Source organism: Mustela erminea, chromosome 19, assembly GCF_009829155.1.
Source record: "Mustela erminea isolate mMusErm1 chromosome 19, mMusErm1.Pri, whole genome shotgun sequence".
NCBI classification, from domain to species: Eukaryota; Metazoa; Chordata; class Mammalia; order Carnivora; family Mustelidae; genus Mustela; species Mustela erminea.
Genome location: NC_045632.1, coordinates 24,597,017 through 24,618,018, shown reverse-complemented (window position 1 = coordinate 24,618,018; position 21,002 = coordinate 24,597,017). Strand labels below are relative to the sequence as shown.

Below are 21,002 nucleotides of genomic sequence, written 5' to 3'. Positions count from 1 at the left end.
GCTACTCTAATGGCTATCCCAACAGCTATTCTAACGGCTATCCCAACGGATATTCTAACTCCTCCTACTACTCTAACGGCTATTCTAACTCCTCCTATTAGTCTAACAGCTATTCTAACTCCTCCTCCTACTCCCCCTACCCCAGCCTCACAGACTAACCCTTATAGAGGTGGTTGAGCCTGGCCCACACACAGGTGGCCAATGGGATTTCAACTCACCACAGTAAATATATGCACGCCCCACTGATTGGATGTCTCCATCCAGCCTGGCCTGCCCCTATATCCAGAGTTTGCAACTAAGTTTCGCTGGAAGGGGCGGGGTCAATCTAAGTTTACAGCCAAATGGCTTCCCCTGGCTAACCAGGCCCCTACAGTCACCATTTTGGAAACCATCTGTCACAGTTTCAGGTGACCTCAAGTGAACTGAGGGAATTGAGGCATCAAAAATATCTGCTATAACCTTGTAAGTGATTCTAGAAAAACTCAAGTCTCCAAATATATTGAAATAGGAAAATAATTTATGTAGATTTCCATAAGCTAGTTTTGGATGATGGCATTTGGATTGAAGGTCAATTTCAGATTTCATACTAGCCAGATATATGATGTTACCATCCGAAAATACATAGGGATTTGAGCATTTTGCCCAGTTATACCATTTTTTTTCTCTCAGTAGTCAAAGGAATGCTTTTTTAGTTGCCAATCTGTGACCAGCAGGACTGTGGGCCTATCTCTAGTGCTGGGGCTCCTGCCCCTTTGCTTTGGTTTAGAAACATGTCCAGTATCATGTCTTTAGTACCTTCTAGTCAAAAATCATTGAAAGATTGCCTTTCAATGCATGGATACCCCATTCCATTTCCTATTATAGCTGAACAAAGGGAAGCTTTTGGATTCTTTAGCAAAATTAAAAGAAAGTCTTTTTTTTTTTTTTTTTTTTGTTACGATTTTACTTGAGAATGAGTGAGCAACTATGTCCAGGGTTGGGGAGGGGCAGAGGGAGAAGGAGGAGTCTGACACAAGGCTCAATCCCGGGATCCTGAGATCATGAGCTGTGATGAAGTCAGACACTTAAACAACTAAGCCACCCAGATGCCCCAAGAAAGCCTGGTTTGTGACCAACAAACCTTCTCAGGTGATTTAGTATGAAAGATAGACCCAATTTCCATAATGGATTAATCAGGGGGGCTGGAGAGAGAACATAGTTTGCTTTCCCACTGTGGTCTATCCTTATGATCTATTTTCAATATCTTGGATTTAGGTAGGCTTGTTTTAATCACTTTTCTTGATATCTTCATGTTCACATGAGTACATTTACCTATGAGTATACACACACAGTTCCACATTGCCTGGGGGTAAATAAAGGGCAGCCAGCCTCCAGGATGAGTTATGACAGTGTGGGACCCTTTGTGATGCAATGAAGCTGCAGTTGGTAGAGATTCTAATGAAGTCAGTGTTTTTTTTTTTTTTTTTTTTTTTTAACAAGTAGACCATGTACATCTCCTGTTTCCCACCTACTATATTTCTTTCAACTCCATGAATCAAAAACTTGAGTTGACCTAATTCTAGGACTCCATTTGTAATCTTTGTCCACAAAAACATGTAGGTTGGGGGTGATCAAGAGGCAGAGAGGAGATTCAGTAAGTGTTAACTGATTCTGAATGGTAATTGTTGCTGAATTGACCCAAGATAGGGTCATCTACTGTGGTCACCTAACTCTTCCTACAGAATTATAAATTCACTGTGTGGGGACTTTTCTGAGATTCTGGGACTCTGTGATGTCTTTTTCTTTTTAAGATTTTTATTTATTTAGGGGCGCCTGGGTGGCTCAGTGGGTTAAAGCCTCTGCCTTTGGCTCAGGTCATGATCTCAGGGTCCTGGGATCGAGCCCCGCATCGGGCTCTCCGCTCAGTGGGGAGCCTGCTTCCTTCTCTCTCTCTGCCTGCTTCTCTGCCTGCTTGTGATCTCTCTCTGTCAAATAAATAAATAAAATTAAAAAAAAGATTTTTATTTATTTATTTGAGAGATAGAGTATGTGAGAGAGTGCACATATATGTGATCACATATATGAGGGGCAAAGGGAGAGAGAGAAGCAGACTCCCCACTGAGTAGGAAGCCTGGCATGGGGCTCAATCTTAGGACCCTGGGATCATGACCTGAGCCAAAGGAAGATGCTTAATCAACTGAGCCACTCGGGTGCCCCTCTATGATGTCTTTTTAATCATGTCACCTTCTTTTCTAGGAAAGGCATAGTGATAATTTGTGTGTGGAGCTCATGGCTTAGCCACACTCTCTCAGCAGATCAAGGACACTTGCTCCATATGTTTGCTTTCATTACTAATAGCATGTTCACATTTCAGATGAATATCATGCTGAATTAACCTAATTACCCATGACAGCTAATTTTCTGAGTGATAGGCAAGTCTTTAAGGATTTTTTTTTTTTTTTTTAAATTTTGGAGAACACTCAAATTGCAGCTGTGAGGTTTAGGTAGGGAATAGGAGAGGGTAAAATCTGGTGGGCTTCTAGGAGGAATCCTCTAAAAGATGGAAGAGCTATTGTCCTTTGTATTTAAAAAGCTCATCTGGGCATTTAAAGCTTGCATGAATATTACATTATTCAATAACATTCTTTTCCAGACTTAGTCCCTATTTCTTCCCTTCGTATCCTTTTTGCTCCATCTCTGAGTGACTACCCAAATCAGATATTTTCCAAATAGGTTTGCCTCAACTGTTAACTGGAAACAATTGTTAATGTCTACCAGGAGTGATGTTGAGAAAGACTCTGGGACTGTGTCTCATTTAATAAAAACACAGTGTGGCCAATATGTGATGCCTGCTCATATCTGCCCACTTTTTCACTCTTCTTGATCCCTGAGGTCCCAGTCCTACACTTGCCATCATCTTTTCCCATCTGGACAATGTCAGTGCAATCCTAATTATATCCCTGCTAACTTATTTGTCTTTTTCCTACTCTTGCCTCTACACAGCTGCCAGATACCCTCTAAATCTTGCTAGGGAAATGGACTTGGGGTGGAGCAATTCTTCATTGAGTAGACCTGTCCTGTATATTGCAGGGTGTTTACCATCCCTGGACCTCCTTAAATGGTACTAGTATACTCAAATCATTGTGCCAACCAGAAATGTCCCTGCATGGGGCAGCCATATTGTGTCTATTGAGAATTATGGTTGACATAATATTTTAGGGGGAAAAATCCATCTTATCCTTGTTCAAAATTATTTAATGATAAAAAAGTAACTAAAAGTGAATGTTTCTATGACAACACTTTAATTAGCATAAATTCTAACTCTTCAACATAACTTTTGGATGTGTTTCAACTACTCTATGTATTCCAATGCCACATCAAGCTTGGATGCTCCTGAGGACCTTTCCCCATATCTGTTTCTATGCCTGGAGTGTCAGTCCCATCACCCTAATCATAATTTTCACATGTGGGCTCCTTCCCTTCCTTCAGGTCTTTGCTTATCTATCACCTCATCAGACAGCCTTACCTAATTCTGATCACTATATATAAGCAGGCACCCCCCCCCCCCCAACAAGGTTTTCTTCTACCACTGCCTTTTGTTTATTACCTTTATAACACTTTCTCAATTTGTAATCCTATATTCATTTATGTGTTGACTTTACTGTTTTTCTTTTGTCACTAGTTCCATAGGGCAGAGATGAAGTCTATTTGGTTCTTGACTCTGACCTGGATGATAACTATGGAGACCTCTAATGGGTTTGAAGGGACAGGCTACAGAGGGGAGCTAGACTTATTTCCCAGATGGGTCTGGGGGATACCCAAAGCATCCCTACCCCAATTTGGTGCAGCAATACTTACCAGAAGGAGCAAATGTCTAGTTACTAAGGTGCCTGAAAGAGCCCCCCAACAAGTGACAAGGAAAAGCACTTCTGTATGTGAATTTGGAAATAGCTGGGAGAGGACTTTTGGGTCTGAAGGAGATATGTTGATGTCAGAGTCACTGTGGGTCCACTGCCTCCACCATGCCAAGATTCAGTGAGATTCAGAGCCCTGTCTTTCACCTCTGCCCTGGGATATCTGAGATCTCCTATCCAGAAAAAGAGGGTAGGCAGGAGAAAACACTGACTTTTAATCTTGAAATGTTTACATTTCTCTGGGAAAGAATGAGGTAACTAGATTAAGTTTGTGTGCAAGGCAAAATGGAAACAACTCAAAAACTGAGTTTAGTTATAGAAGGTTACATTTTTACACACTGAGTTTTGTGAATGAAAGTTCATAGCATGTGTTATATTAATAAATGTTAATAACAACTATCCTGGGGGCTCCTGGGTGGCTCAGTGGGTTAAAGCCTCTGCCTTTGGCTCAGGTCATGATCCCAGGGTACTGGGATTGAGCCCCACATGGGGCTCTCTGCTCTGCAGGGAGCCTGCTTCCTCCTCTCTCTCTGCCTGCCTCTCTGCCTGCTTGTGATCTCTCTCTGTCAAATAAATAAATAAAATCTTAAAAAAATAACTATCCTGATTACACTCTATAGCTCTTTATATAATCACATCTGTTTGGTTCTTACAATGACATACTGAGAATGTGTTACAGCTGGGGTCTGAATACAGGTGTTTTCTCTCTCTTGTAGCTTGTCTCCTTGTTAGTAGGCCCTGTGTTGCTACTCTCTGGAGAGATTAGAAATTTAGATCAAAAATATGAAGGCTGTTTGTCTTGGAATCCTGAGTTGATGGGCTGCCTGCCTAAAGAACCTATTATTTGAATCTGCTTGGAAGAAGTGGGTGGAGATCTGGGATCTGCAGTTGGCATTTCCCAGAGTCTCCTATACTACCAGAAGCTCGAGATCCCTCAGCACTTCTCCTTGGCCTGACTCAACCAAGCTCTACAAATAGGGGTAGTTGGATAGGTTACTAACAGCCTTTCTGGCAGAAGGGTTTGAGACTGGGAAAGGTCTCAAAGGTGGCTGTGGGTTGAGGCTATATTGCAAACAACTCCCTGCTGAGCTCAGAGACTTGAAGGAGGCTCTTGAACATCTCAGTACTTCTGTGCTCCCCATGGGACCAGCTAGACTTTGCTCTGTGCAAACCTCTCATCAGGCCATGGTTGCCTGTTAGGCTACTAGTACTAGTACCAAATCTTACCAAATCAAGGTTCTCTCAAACTTGAAGTTGAATGCTGAAGTTAATATTAATAGTGTTATCACCAAACAGAACATTTACTGAGCATCTATCATATGCCAGGCACCAAGCTAAACTCTTTCCAATATTAGCTCATTTAATTCTTGTAATAATGCAATATAGGTGATAACCATTATTGCTTCTATTTCACTGATGATGATTTGAGACTGGAAGATATTTGGAAATAATATCTAAAATCACATAACTGTACCTTGGTTTGTCTGCCTTTAGAGTGGGATTCTAGATCACTATTCCATACCATACAATCATAATCATGACCATCACAGTTACCACTATATGTCAGGTACTGTGAGAATTGCCTTATGACTAAGGGAAGCTCTATAATTACACATGGACTATACTAGCAGACTTTTAAGGGCAACTACATATTGCTGCCTAGAATTGACCCTAGTGTCAACTCCATATTGATACCTGAGCTGAACTCATCAGCATGAGTGTCAGAGGTGTGAAAGTACCAAAAAGGTCTGAGCTCTCCATCAGTTTGTGGCAAGACTTGTGCTTTAGGCAGGAGCTGATAAAGCTGTATTGACATTCCTGTGGACAGAGCAGAAGCTGCATATCCTCTTGGTTCTCTGGATGAATCTCTTACTATCACTGAGGAAACTACAGCCAAGATAACCCAGAATTGACCGATTTCTTTCTGAAATCTGTGATTATTTTGCTTAGTAGGTATTGCTGTCCCCATGTTACAGATGGCGAAAGTGAGACCTAGAAAACTTAAGTGAGATATCTGAAGATGTAGAACTAGTAAGTGACACAGCTGAAACTTTTCTGTCCTATTCTGATGCTGGTTCTCATATAACCTCCCTTTCTCTGGTCATCAACTATTACCAATCTCTGAAAATTTCCTTCTTTAATTTTCTTCCCTTCAGTATGGCAATAAGACAGATCTAAGGGGCTTGGGAAAAACCATTTGTTCTCCCAACATATATGCACATGTCTTCTATGTGAAACTCTGATGAGAATTATTTAAATAATATGTCAATAGAGATTTCACCCTTCTTTCCAAATTTGTCCCACAGAGGAAGCCTGATGGCTAAAATTTACTGGTATGCCATTGCTATAGTTTACAGCAATGTTTGGCAGATCTGATGATCATCAGAATTATCTAAGGAGTTTTTGAAAGATATTCATACCTGGGCCAACCCAGAGTTTTGGCAGGAATGGTATAGAGAAAAGAAATCCATGTTTTTATTTTTTCAGTCTTTTTAAATTAAATTCCAGTATAGTTGACATACAGTGTTATATTAGTTTCAGATGTACAATATAATGATTCAACAATTCTAATCATTACTCAGTGCTCATCATGATAAGTGTAATCTTTAATTCCCATCACCTATTTCACCCATCTCCCCAACTCCCTCCTCTGGTAATCATCAGTTTGTTCTCTATAGTTAAGAGTTAAGAGAAATCTGCGCTTTTAAAAATCTATACTTTCCATGGGTTTGGTAGCTATTCATGAAGAGGAGAGAGCCCTGGCCTATAAACTTGAAGTCGTGGGTTCTTATCAGGTTTTGCCAGTGACTTGTTTCATAACTTTAATTAAATAACTTTTTCTGTGTCTACCTTTGTTTCCCCAACTATCAAATAAGGGGAATTGGAATAAGTCAGGGTCTCAAACTGATTTCCAGTAGGATCAATATTCCTGGCATATGTGTTTTGTTTGAACTGGCATGTGTGTTTTGTTTGTTAAAAATACTTCACAAGTATAGTGCAAATGATGTTCAGGTCAACCAGATGCTGGCCAAAACAGGATCATGCCAAAACAGGAACCTTGAGGTGATCTGTTGGTTAGGTGTTAACATTTTAGTCTCTGGATGATGGAACAGACTGATGTTCAGGGGCAGGCCAGGGGTGCCCGAGTGCTGGAGACAGTCATTTGAGAGCCGGGGATAATGACTGCTTCCCAATTTAAATGTAAAGAAGTCACTATTTTTGCAACAGAGCACAGCAGGTGAGTACCAGATGACTACCAGTCTTATCTGTATATAATTTTGTTATTCTTTGTTATTATCACTTGTTTTATTATATTAAAATATTAAATTAAATATCAATACTTAAGTACAGGGGAATTTTTCTTTTATAAACCTGGATATACGGCTTCTCTTGAAAAAAAAAAAAAAAATCTGGCCACACTGGATCTGAACTTCTGCCTAGCAACAATTACTTGGGATTGAAAAGCATTGCTGCCTTGAACCCAGCAGGTATTCTCCAGGTTCTCACAGAGTCTGATCAGAGACTTCATCCATTTATCCTCCCTGCTGGCTACTATAGACATTTGATTTTGTGGTTCCTTGTCTAATAAGGTCCTTTCTAACCTTAAAGCTTGAGTGCTTTTTTATTCTTTTGCTCTCCAATCCCATTCCTGAATGAAGTTAAATAGGCAGCCAGATAGGAATCTATAAGAAGTCAATAATTTTGGGGTGCCTGGGTGGCTCAGTGGGTTAAAGCCTCTGCCTTCGGCTCAGGTCATGGTCCCAGTGTCCTGGGATCGAGCCTCACATCAGGCTCTCTGCTCAGCGGGGAGACTGTTTCCTCCTCCTCCTCTCTCTCTCTGCCTACCTGTGATCTCTATCTGTCAAACAAATAAATAAAAAATCTTAAAAAAAAAAAAGAAGTCAATAATTTTAAGGTGAGACTTGAAGCTTGAAGCCTATTAAAGTTGATGACATCTCTTTAAGCTATAAATTGGCCCCTGCCAGGAGCTGGGTGAGATAGGCCTTTGGTGTGGATTAATCCCAAGATGTTTCATTAAAATCTCTGCATAACCAGCAGTGGGAGGTGACATGCTGACTTGACTTGTACTTTTTCTTGAGGTGACATGCCTGTCCTTTATGCCACAAACTATATCTACAGCTTCTCCTGCTTTCAGCCTCAATTAGAGGAGTGGCTTGTTGATTTGACTTTAATTCTGAGTTACTTCCTTGAGACTGGGTGCTGGCTGAGGTCAATGCTTTCTGAAGTCTTGTTAAGTGTCTGTCACAGAGCTGACAACCCTGGAGGCTTTCACACTAGAGAGCAAGTCCTCTCTGCCTTTGGAGTCCTGACTCAGACAGAAAAACAGGACAGACATTACCTCTCATCTGGCAGCCTTTCCTCAAAGAACCTGATTCCCGAGTCCTTCCTCATTTTCCCTAAGTGAAATGCAAAGGCCTTAAAGCCTGATTTTGTTCAAGAATCAGATGTACTGCTGAATGTGCTCAGTGAAGGTGAGCTGAGTATTTTATATTGAATAACAACACTGACAAAAATGATAACAATTACAATAATTTTTTTTTTCCTTTCCCTACTTAATTATTGACCGAGTATTTATTATCAGACACAGTGGTGAATAAGCCATCTACAGTCATCAGCGGCTTACTGTCTTAGGAAAGAGGCTGGCTTAGTCCAGAATGCCTCAGAAACAAATACTGAGACAAGGATTTCAGCACCAATAGTTTATTCGGTAGGTTCAGGAAACAGAGAAGTGGAGGAGTGATTCAGTCATTAGAGGGTGTCCTATTAAGTCAGATGTCACAGTGAACAAAACAGTGAACTGAAGCTTAAACCTGTAGGATATTGAGAAAATATGTAAAATAACACATCAGAATTATCCCTTCCAAGGCACGAGAACTGGGGTACTTATAGAGGATCATTGGTTGAGGACTTCTGGCAGAGGTTGTTAATTCCTTGGCACTTCAGCCTGCTGCACAGTAGCCTTCAGTTGCCAAGAGAATCTTTCAGGATCTGAAATACAGAAATTGGCTGAACTCCCTAAAATCATAGAATGATAGGAATATTGGTGGGATACTGATAATATCTGCTATAGAAACAAACATTAATCAAATATTGTATTCAAGAACTACAGAACACTTATGAAGGAAAGTGAGGAGGACACAAAGGGATGGAAAATATTCCATGCTCATATATTGGAAGAATACATATTGTTGAAATGTCTATGCTGGGGTGCCTGGGTGGCTCAGTCAGTTAAGCGTCTACCTTCAGCTCAGGTCATGATCCCAGGGTCCTGGGATCAAGTCTCACATTGGCCTCCTTGCTCAGCGTGGAGTCTGCCTCTCCCTCCACTTGCCTCTCTCTATCTGCCTGCTGCTCCCTTCTGCTTGTGCTCTCTCTCTCTGACAAATAAATAACTAAAATCTTTTTAAAAAAATGCCTATGCTAACCAGAGCAATCTGCACATTCAATGCAAGTCCTATCAAAATACCATTTTTCACAGAGCTGAACAAACAATTCTAAAATTTGAATGGAACCAAAAAAGACCCTGAATAGGCAGAGAAATGTTGAAAAAGAAAACCAAAGCTGGGGGCATAACAATGCTTGACTTCAAGCTATAAACAAAGCTGTGGTCATCAAGACAGTATGATACTAGCACAAAAACAAGACACCTAGACCAATGGAACAGAGTAAAACACCAGAAACAGACCCTGAACTCTATAGAAAACTAATCTTCAACAAAGCAGGAAAGAATATCCAATGTAAAAAGGACAGTCTCTTCAACAAATGGTGCTGGGAAAATTGGGTAGCCACATGCAGAAGAATTAAACTGAACCTTTTTTTTTTTTTTTTTTTTTTGCATTATGCACAAATGTCAATTCTAAATGGATGAAAGACCCAAATATGAGATGGCAAGCAATCAAAATCCTAGAGAAGAACACAAGCAGCATCCTTTTCAACATCTGCCTCAGCAACTTCTTTCTAGATATGTCTTTCTGGACATATCTCCAAAGCAAGGAAAACAAAATTAAACATGACCTATTGGGACTTCATCAGGATAAAAAGCTTTTGTACAGCAAAGAAAACAGTTAACAAAACTGAAAAGCAACCTACAGAATGGGAGAAGATATTTGCAAATAATGTATCAGATAAAGAGCTAGTATCCAAGATCTATAAAGAACTTAATAAACTCAACACCCAAAAACAATCCAGTCAAGAAATAATAATCCAGTCAAGAAATGGGCAGAAGACACAAATGGACATTTCTCCAAAGAAGACATTCAGAGGGCCAACAGTTACATGAAGAAATGTTCCACATCACTTGGCATCAGAGAAATACAAATCAAAACCACAATGAGATACCACCTTATACCAGTTAGAATGGCAAACATTAACAAGTCAGGAAACAACAAATGTTGGTGAGACTATGGAGAAAGGGGAACCCTCCTACATTGTTGGTGAGAATACAAGGTGGTACAGCCACTCTGGAAAATAGTATGGAGGTTCCTCAAGATGTTAAAATTAGAACAACGCTATGACCCAGCAATTGCACTACTGAGTATTTACTCCAAAGATACAGATGTAGTGAGAAGAAGTGTTACCCCAATGTTCATAGTAGTAATGTCCACAATAGTCAAACTGTGGAAGAAAAAGAGATGTCCATGGACAGATGAATGGATAAAAAAGATGTGGCTCATATATACAATGGAATATTACTCAGCCATCAGAAAGGATGAATACTTACCATTTCCATTGACATGGTTGAAACTAAGGATATTAAGTGAAATAAGTCAATCAGAGAAAGACAATTATCATATGGTTTCACTCATATGTGGAATTTAAGAAACAATGCAGAGGATCATAGGGGAAGGGAGGGCAAACAGAATGGAAAGTTATCAGAAAGGAAGAAAAACCATGAGAAACTATTAACTATAAGAAAAAAAAAAACTGAGGGTTACTGGGGGATGGGGAGATGGAGCAACCAGGTGATGGGCATTAGAAAGGGCACACGATATGATGAGCAATGGGTTTTATACACAACAGATGAATTATTGAACAGTGTATCTGAAACAAATGAGGTACTATATATTAGTTAATAGAATTCAAATTAAAAATATGAAAAATATCAGAGGTGACTTATCAAGTGTTTACTGAGTATCCTTAAAGCTTATTCATCATTTTTACCCAGGATGATACTGATAGCTTTTAAATTATAATCAATGCTCTTAATTTGCAATGTTTTTGTTTGGAAATAGTAAGAAATTATTACTAATCCCCGACAAGTTGAATCCTTCATTTGCTGTATAATTGTTTTTAACAATGTCTGGAATAGTCTTGTAAATACCCGAGTTTGATCATGACTCTTCCATTTGTCACGTGTATGAATTTTAATAGAACACTTTCCTATTTAGGCCCTGTTTCTCCATCTCTGAAATATGAAGGTAAGACTAGGTGATCTTTAAAGTTACTTCCCCTAAAAGTCTGGGAGATTTATATTTTCTTCTCTTTCTCCTTCTCTGCCTCCCCCATTTTCCCTTCTCTTTTCCTCCACAGCCACTGAACATCTACTATGAGCCAGGTACTGGGTCCCAGAAATACAAAGACAAATTCTTTTTTTTTTTGTAAGAGTTTTAATTCTGGTTGGGGCAGGGTGCAAAGATAATTACAGTATGATGGTATAAGTACTATAAAAGAAAGACAAGATAGTGCAGGCCTAAGGCTGGGGCAACATTTTAGGAAGCTCCCTTTGGCTGTGGTATAGAGTATGATACAGAAGGAAAAGATTAGGTTTAGGGAGCCTGATGTGATGATGCAGTTGTGAATTGATGGCAATGGGCAATGGGGATAAAAGAGACAAAAGAGAAGTTTAGAAAGCAAAATCAGATAGCGTGTGTGTGTGTGTGTGTGTGTGTGTGTGTGTGTGTATGTGTCTTGATGGTAGGGAGGAAGGTGGGTGCTAACTTTCAACTGAGATCTGGGACCCAGGAAGAAAAACAGGTATGGTTAGAAGGAAAGGTGATGAGTTAAGGGTAGGAGTACCTGAGCTCTCTCTTACTAAACTTCAGGAAGATCATTCAATCTCCAGGAACTTTATTTTCTAGACTATCTGTAAAGTAGAAATAGGAATAGAATAGTACCTACATTCTGTAAGGATTAGATTTCACTTTATGTGAGAATGCTATACAAACTGGCATTGTTCTCCAGGTGTGGAGATTACTCTTATTACAGTGTGATTTTCAGTCTGTTCAGTGTGGGGAGACATGTCAGGAGACTAGAATTTGAGTCTAGTCTTTGCCTCTTGCTAGTAGTTGTGTAAGACATGGTCCATTTAGGGGTTTAATTTACTCCCTTACCACCATCCTGCCCCATCTTCATAATGAATATTCTGACAATTTTGGGCTGAGTGTGGTTTGATTATATACTATGTTTGAATCACACGGTTTAAAAAAGCAATTTAGTTGGCAACACTCAAAAACCAGTTTCACATAAAATATGTCATCTTGAACCACTATTCCCACATCCAGTAGTCAGACGACACTAAGTGGAGGCTATTCACATAGGACCTCCAGTGCAGCCTGATACCCACTACTCCTTCCTGGGTATGGATGCAGAGTTGAGTGTCATTGGTCATTTTTCATTATCATTGTGTCGCTGCTCTTCTCACTCCTGACTCTTTCACTCATTCATGTTCCCTTCTTGACTTTGCATGTTTTTGGATTTGTGACCCACTAAATATATGGTCTTCTCTGAAGTCACATTTCTCTTTAAAATTCTGCAATTTTGTCTCTAAATATCCTATAGCTGGCTTCTTACAGACCTGAAATCTCTGACAATTGTTCCTATGTCATATTTCGGGAGTGAATGACTGCTTTCTGATGATGATGCTTCACCTGTTTCAATTAATTAGGTGGCTAGTTTAAAACATAGAACAAAGAGGAATAAACTAGATAGGTACATCACTTAGATTTTCCATCCTTTTTAAACCAAAGAGCTCTAACTCAACCTGACTTTGGGGAAAAAAGAATTTCTTTAGTTACATGATGACCCAAAAGGACTAGTCAGTTGAACTCTTGATCCAGAGGCTCAAAAAATGTCATTGAACTCAGTTTCTCTCTATTTCCTGGCCATTCTTTTCCATTCCAGCTACATGATCAAACCCCACTAATGCCAAGATGGCTACGAGGGGCTCAAATCCCTCATTCAAGGCTTGTGGAAAAGAAAGTGTGTCTTCTTAAAGGGCACACTAAAGTCTCTTTATTCCTCTCTGTCCCTGACTGAGCCAAGTGTCTCTCCTTTAATTGGCAGGGTCAGGGAAATGTGATGATGCACTGACTAGTCAGTCCTGTGTCCCATGCCTTCTGCAGCCAAAGGTAGTGCCAATTCCACCTGACATTCACGGACTGAGGGTGGGAAGGAGTTATTTCCTACAGGAAAATTTTTGTCAGAATTACTCAAAGAAGGGAATATGGGTGCTATGTGGATATTTTCTATCAAAAATAATATATAGCTTTCCACCCTAAATGGGTCTTCTGCCTACAACAAGTGATCAGAAGACTACAAGTACTTAGAAACCACTTTCCTTAAGGGTAAGGGGGGGGTCATAGTGTTTAAATCACTAGCAGTAGAATAAGTTATTCATAATAGATATAGAATTATTTAAAATTTAGTAAACCATTTTTAAGCAGCACCAAATGAACTTTTTGATATTAGAAAAACTGAGAGATATTTTTAGTGTTTCCTTTTTCAGCAGGGAGCCTGCTTCTTCCTCTGCCTGCTGTTCCCACTGCTTCTGCTTGTTCTCTCTTTCAAATAAATGAACAAAATCTTTAAAAAGATGAACAAAAATGAACAAAATCTAAAAAAGAAAAAGGAAAAAATCTTAACATAGATACCTTATTTGATACTATTTTAAAAACAAACAATTTGGGGTGCCTGGGTGGCTCAGTGGGTTAAGCTGCTGCCCTCGGCTCAGGTCATGATCTCAGGGTCCTGGGATCAAGCCCCGCATCAGGCTCTCCACTTGGCAGGGAGTCTGCTTCCTTTTCTCTCTCTCTGCCTGCCTCTCTGTCTACTTGTGATCTCTTTCTGTCAAATAAATAAATAAAATCTTAAAAAACAAACAAACAAACAAACAATTTGTCCCAAATCACAAAGCTAGTAAAAGGAAGATCTAGGCTATAAACCAAGCTCTGACTCCAAAGATTACACTTCTAACCCTTGTGTCTTACTCCTGTCATTTTCTATGCCTTTCTCCATGATGAACTTGGAACATCTGGCTTCAAGTCAACTAATTAAACAAAGAAAATGGAGAAACTATTTGTAGGAGGCACTGTCCTAAATACTGAGGAATTACGGTGAACAAGACATCTGTGATTCTGCATATGGGTTGTGTTTGATACCTTGGAAGTGAAAGAGATCCCCAGAAAGATGTTTGAAAAGACAAAGAGCCAGGACTAAACCCTGAGGAACTTTGATCTTTAAAGCTGGGTGGAGGTGATGGTGCATCTAAGAGGCAGAGATAGGAAGACCTTAGAAAAGCCAGGAGAACACTCAGTCACAGCACCTAAAAAAATGGCAAACTCTTCCAAAAGGCCATAGTAGTGGAGACTAAGATGTAACCATGGGATTTAGAAACATGAAGCCCATAGTGCCTTTGGTAAGAGGTTTTTTGGTAGAGTTGTAACGGTGAGGTCATTTTCAAGGAGAAAATGGGAGTGGCAGGAGATGGGAGCAGTGTATATAAACACCTCAAATCCCTTTTTTGAAGATGGACTATAAAGGAGAGGAGAGGAATAAGACAAGCGCCAAAGGGGCAGATGTATAGCTTTTTTTTTTTTTTTTAAGGTGGGTTAGACTAAAACATTTTTTTTTAATTTTTTATTTTTTATAAACATATATTTTTATCCCCAGGGGTACAGGTCTGTGAATCGTCAGGTTTACACACTTCACAGTATTCACCAAAGCACATACCCTTCCCCAATGTCCATAACCCCACCCCCCTTCTCCCAACCCCCCTACCTCCAGCAACCCTCAGTTTGTTTTGTGAGATTAAGAGTCACTTATGGTTTTAGACTAAAACATTTTTGAATGTTTATGAGATATATACAAGACAGGGATGATGAAGATATAGGAGGGGAAGAAAACAATGGAGTCAGTGGGGCTTCTTACAAGGATAAAAGATTTGAGGTTCATAGCATAAGCCCAGGAGTAGGCTTTTCATAATTATGAGGAAGGACATCATCCTCAATGAAAGGGAACAGAAAGGGGAGACACACTGAGTCAGCAAGGTTTATAGATTTGGTAAATGGGAGGTGAGAGAGTTTTCATCTAATGACTTCTCTTTTTTTCCTGAAAATGACACATTTCTCTAAGAGTCCACTGTTATTTCTCCTGGGCCCAGATGTCTGGAAGGATTGAGTTCAGCCTCCATATAAAAGAGAAGAAGATACTGAGTTGAATGCATGCAAATTGTCAACTACTTTTATTCTCTGCTAGAAATAATTCTCATGAGTTTGACAGAAAGAAGGTTGTTGAAAGAAAGAAAGAAAGAAAGAAACAAACAAACATGATGTTCAAAGCATGGTATGCTCATGCCATAGGACTGAAAATGCTGACAGCACGTGGAGTGTTTATATTGCTTGTCAGAAGCAGTGAGCCAGGTGTCTAACATCCAAGGTATTGGCAAAAGAATTCTTACTGCATGAGTCTCTTGGAGTCAAATTTGCAAAAAATCTTTAAAGGAATTAATCTATAGCAAGTATAAAACCCAAAACCTAAGCCAAGCATATGCAGTCTGCACTGTACTGACCCACCCAGGCTGCTCACAGTTCAATCTGTCTATCTCTGCCACATGGATCACCTCATTGGCAGATGAGAAATGAAATATTACTGATGAATTCAAAAGTGACTCCTGCTAATGTTAAGAATGATCTTATTCCTTGGAAAGACAAACACTGAATATCAGTTCCTTATATTTTTCAGATAACGTAATATGAACTATGATTCTATTAGATATAAAAACAGAAAAAAAATAAAATTAGTTTTATGTTCCCAGTCTGAATTATTTCTTGATTTTATGGTAAAAAAGTATAGAGTACAAAGGACAAAGCTCTTAGAAATTAAAGGAAAGTCTTTAGCCATGTGAATCATAGAGTCCTAAAGTTAGAGAGGACCTCAAGTGTCCTTGGTTGAACTTTTTCTTGATGCAAGAATCCCCTCTTCATCAGCTTCAACATAAGGCCAGTCATCCTTGGCCTGATTGTATACATGATGGGGCATTCATACTGCTGTGGTCTCTCTTTCCATTCTTAGAGAGTTTTGGTTACTCATGTGGAATAGCTTCAGTTCTCTTGTCATCACTTATTTTGTGCTGCTAAATTATGTGGAATAAATTCAATCCCTCTTATACAGAATTTATATTCTTATATTGGAAACAAGATATCTTGGCCTTCAAGCAACATAGCAATTGGGAGCCTGTGACTGTGAATCATTCAGAACCCAAGTTAGAGTTGCATCACAGATTTTATGGGTGGCATGACTTTAAGCAAGTTATTTCTCCTCTTAGAATTTGAGTTTCACATTTATAAAATGACATTAGACTGCCTTATAAGGTGTTGTAGGGCTTGAGTTTTATAAAGAATGTAAAGGTCACAATCCAGTGCTCTGAAGTTAGAGATTCCATATGCTATAATATATCCATGATTTTCCATGATTTTTATGAGTTTCCATGATTTTCATGGTTTTCCATGTTTTCCCATGATTATCCATGATTTTCCATGATTTCCAAGATTTTCCACGATTTTCCTGTTGAATGACCTTGGGAAGCTGCATTATCCCTTGGTATATCTGTTTCCTCAAGAGATGTTATGATTGCACCTCATGAAGTTGTTGTGAGATTAAATGTAAACTGTTAAGATCCATGCTTGGTGCATAGTAATCGATAAATATTAAATACTGGTCAATAATTAATCAACTAATTAGTTTAATTATAAGTCAGCTAATAGAGGGGAGGAGTCAAGATGGCGGAGAAGTAGCAGGCTGAGACTGCTTCAGCTAGCCGGAGATCAGCTAGATAGCTTATCTAAAGATTGCAAACACCTGAAAATCCATCGGCAGATCGAAGAGAAGAAGAACAGCAATTCTGGAAACAGAAAAACAACCACTTTCTGAAAGGTAGGACCGGCGGAGAAGTGAATCCAAAGCGACGGGAAGATAGACCCCGGGGGGAGGGGCCGGCTCCCGGCAAGAGGCGGAGCAACGGTGCACAAAATCAGGACTTTTAAAAGTCTGTTCCGCTGAGGGACATCGCTCCAGAGGCTAAACCGGGGCGAAGCCCACGCGGGTTCAGCGTGGCCTCAGGTCCCGCAGGGTCACAAAAGGATCAGGGGTGTCTGAGTGTCGCAGACCTTGCGGGTATTGGAACGGGAAAGCCGGCTACAGAGACAGAGCCGACAGTAAGCTCACAGCTTGGTGTTACCTTGAACTGGTCGCAGGCTCGGAGAGCTCGGAGCGCGGCCGGAAGTCAGGCAGACGGGAGTAACTGGGCGCTGTTCTCTGAGGGCGCACTGAGGAGTGCGGCCCTGGGCTCTCGGCTCCTCCGGGCCAGAGACCAGGAGGCCGCCATTTGTATTCCCGTCCTCCGGAACTCTACGGAAAGCGCTCAGGGAACAAAAGCTCCTGAAAGCAAACCCGAGCGGATTACTCACCCCGGCCCTGGGTAAGGGCGGTGTAATTCCGCCTGGGGCAAAGACACTTGAGAATCACTACAACAGGCCCCTCCCCCAGAAGATCAACAAGAAATACAGCCGAGACCAAGTTCACCTACCAAGGAGTGCGGTTTCAATACCAAGGAGAGCAGCAGAATTCCAGAGGAGGAGAAAGCCAAGCACGGAACTCATGGCTTTTTGCCTGTGATTTTTTTTTAGTCTTGCAGTTAATTTAATTTTTTTCTTTTTCATTTTTTTTTTTTTTCTCGCCTTAGGGTAAAATTTTTTTTTTTTAACTGTTACCTTTTTCTTTTTTAACGATTTTTTACTAGTTTATCTAATATATATATTTTTTCTTTTTTACATTTTTCTTAGGTGTTTTCCTTGTTTTTTTAATTCTTTTCTTTTCTTTTTTCTTTATTCTTTTTTTTTCTTTCTTCCTTTTTGAACCTCTTTTTATCCCCTTTCTCCCCCCTCACGATTTTGGATCTCTTCTAATTTGGTTAAAGCATTTTTTCCTGGGGTTGTTGCCACCCTTTTAGTATTTTACTTGCCCCTTCATATACTCTTATCGGGACAAAATGACAAGACGGAAAAATTCAACACACAAAAAAGAACAAGAGGCAGTACCGAAGGCTAGGGACCTAATCAATACAGACATTGGTAATATGTCAGATCTAGAGTTCAGAATGACAATTCTCAAGGTTCTAGCCGGGCTCGAAAAAGGCATGGAAGATATTAGAGAAACCCTCTCGAGAGATATAAAAGCCCTTTCTGGAGAACTAAAAGAACTAAAATCTAACCAAGTTGAAATAAAAAAAGCTATTAATGAAGTGCAATCAAAAATGGAGGCTCTCACTGCTAGGATAAATGAGGCAGAAGAAAGAATTAGTGATATAGAAGACCAAATGACAGAGAATAAAGAAGCTGAGCAAAAGAGGGACAAACAGCTACTGGACCACGAGGGGAGAATTCGAGAGATAAGTGACACCATAAGACGAAACAACATTAGAATAATTGGGATTCCAGAAGAAGAAGAAAGAGAGAGGGGAGCAGAAGGTATACTGGAGAGAATTATTGGGGAGAATTTCCCCAATATGGCAAAGGGAACGAGCATCAAAATTCAGGAGGTTCAGAGAACGCCCCTCAAAATCAATAGGAATAGGCCCACACCCCGTCACCTAATAGTAAAATTTACAAGTCTCAGTGACAAAGAGAAAATCCTGAAAGCAGCCCGGGAAAAGAAGTCTGTAACATACAATGGTAAAAATATTAGATTGGCAGCGGACTTATCCGCAGAGACCTGGCAGGCCAGAAAGAGCTGGCATGATATTTTCAGAGCACTAAACGAGAAAAACATGCAGCCAAGAATACTATATCCAGCTAGGCTATCATTGAAAATAGAAGGAGAGATTAAAAGCTTCCAGGACAAACAAAAACTGAAAGAATTTGCAAATACCAAACCAGCTCTAGAGGAAATATTGAAAGGGGTCCTCTAAGCAAAGAGAGAGCCTACAAGTGGTAGATCAGAAAGGAACAGAGACCATATACAGTAACAGTCAACTTACAGGCAATACAATGGCACTAAATTCATATCTCTCAATAGTTACCCTGAATGTTAATGGGCTAAATGCCCCTGTCAAAAGACACAGGGTATCAGAATGGATCAAAAAACAAAACCCATCTATATGTTGCCTCCAAGAAACTCATTTTAAGCCCGAAGACACCTCCAGATTTAAAGTGAGGGGGTGGAAAAGAATTTACCATGCTAATGGACATCAGAAGAAAGCAGGAGTGGCAATCCTTATATCAGATCAATTAGATTTTAAGCCAAAGACTATAATAAGAGATGAGGAAGGACACTATATCATACTCAAAGGGTCTGTCCAACAAGAAGATTTAACAATTTTAAATATCTATGCCCCCAACGTGGGAGCAGCCAACTATATAAACCAATTAATAACAAAATCAAAGAAACACATCAACAATAATACAATAATAGTAGGGGACTTTAACACTCCCCTCACTGAAATGGACAGATCATCCAAGCAAAAGATCAGCAAGGAAATAAAGGCCTTAAACGACACACTGGACCAGATGGACATCACAGATATATTCAGAATATTTCATCCCAAAGCAACAGAATACACATTCTTCTCTAGTGCACATGGAACATTCTCCAGAATAGATCACATCCTCGGTCCTAAATCAGGACTCAACCGGTATCAAAAGATTGGGATCATTCCCTGCATATTTTCAGACCACAATGCTCTAAAGCTAGAACTCAACCACAAAAGGAAGTTTGGAAAGAACCCAAATACATGGAGACTAAACAGCATCCTTCTAAAGAATGAATGGGTCAACCGGGAAATTAAAGAAGAATTGAAAAAAATCATGGAAACAAATGATAATGAAAATACAACGGTTCAAAATCTGTGGGACATAACAAAGGCAGTCCTGAGAGGAAAATATATAGCGGTACAAGCCTTTCTCAAGAAACAAGAAAGGTCTCAGGTACACAACCTAACCCTACACCTAAAGGAGCTGGAGAAAGAACAAGAAAGAAACCCTAAGCCCAGCAGGAGAAGAGAAATCATAAAGATCAGAGCAGAAATCAATGAAATAGAAACCAAAAAAACAATAGAACAAATCAACGAAACTAGGAGCTGGTTCTTTGAAAGAATTAATAAAATTGATAAACCCCTGGCCCGACTTATCAAAAAGAAAAGAGAAAGGACCCAAATAAATAAAATCATGAATGAAAGAGGAGAGATCACAACTAACACCAAAGAAATACAAACTATTATAAGAACATACTATGAGCAACTCTACGCCAATAAATTTGACAATCTGGAAGAAATGGATGCATTCCTAGAAACATATAAACTACCACAACTGAACCAGGAAGAAATAGAAAGCCTGAACAGACCCATAACCAGTAAGGAGATTGAAACAGTCATTAAAAATCTCCAAACAAACAAAAGCCCAGGGCCAGACGGCTTCCCGGGGGAATTCTACCAAACATTTAAAGAAGAACTAATTCCTATTCTCCTGAAAATGTTCCAAAAAGTAGAAATGGAAGGAAAACTTCCAAACTCATTTTATGAGGCCAGCATCACCTTGATCCTAAAACTAGACAAGGATCCCACCAAAAAAGAGAGCTATAGACCGATATCCTTGATGAACACAGATGCGAAAATACTCAACAAAATACTAGCCAATAGGATTCAACAGTACATTAAAAAGATTATTCACCACGACCAAGTGGGATTTATTCCAGGGCTGCAAGGTTGGTTCAACATCCGCAAATCAGTCAATGTGATACAACACATCAATAAAAGAAAGAACAAGAACCATATGATACTCTCAATAGATGCTGAAAAAGCATTTGACAAAGTACAGCATC

At 39.7% G+C, this 21,002-nt stretch overlaps 1 long non-coding RNA gene across 2 annotated transcripts; it reads left to right on the top strand.

The window, feature by feature from the left end:
- The first annotated feature begins 303 nt into the window (after positions 1-303).
- LOC116579791 lies at positions 304-15,445 on the top strand. Of its 2 annotated transcripts, none has more exons than XR_004281418.1 (3): positions 304-462; positions 5,847-5,924; positions 15,264-15,445. It is a non-coding gene; the product is annotated as an uncharacterized LOC116579791 (long non-coding RNA). The 2 variants fall into 2 exon arrangements; XR_004281419.1 differs by lacking the exon at positions 304-462 and adding an exon at positions 1,485-1,633.
- The last annotated feature ends 5,557 nt before the right edge of the window (positions 15,446-21,002 follow it).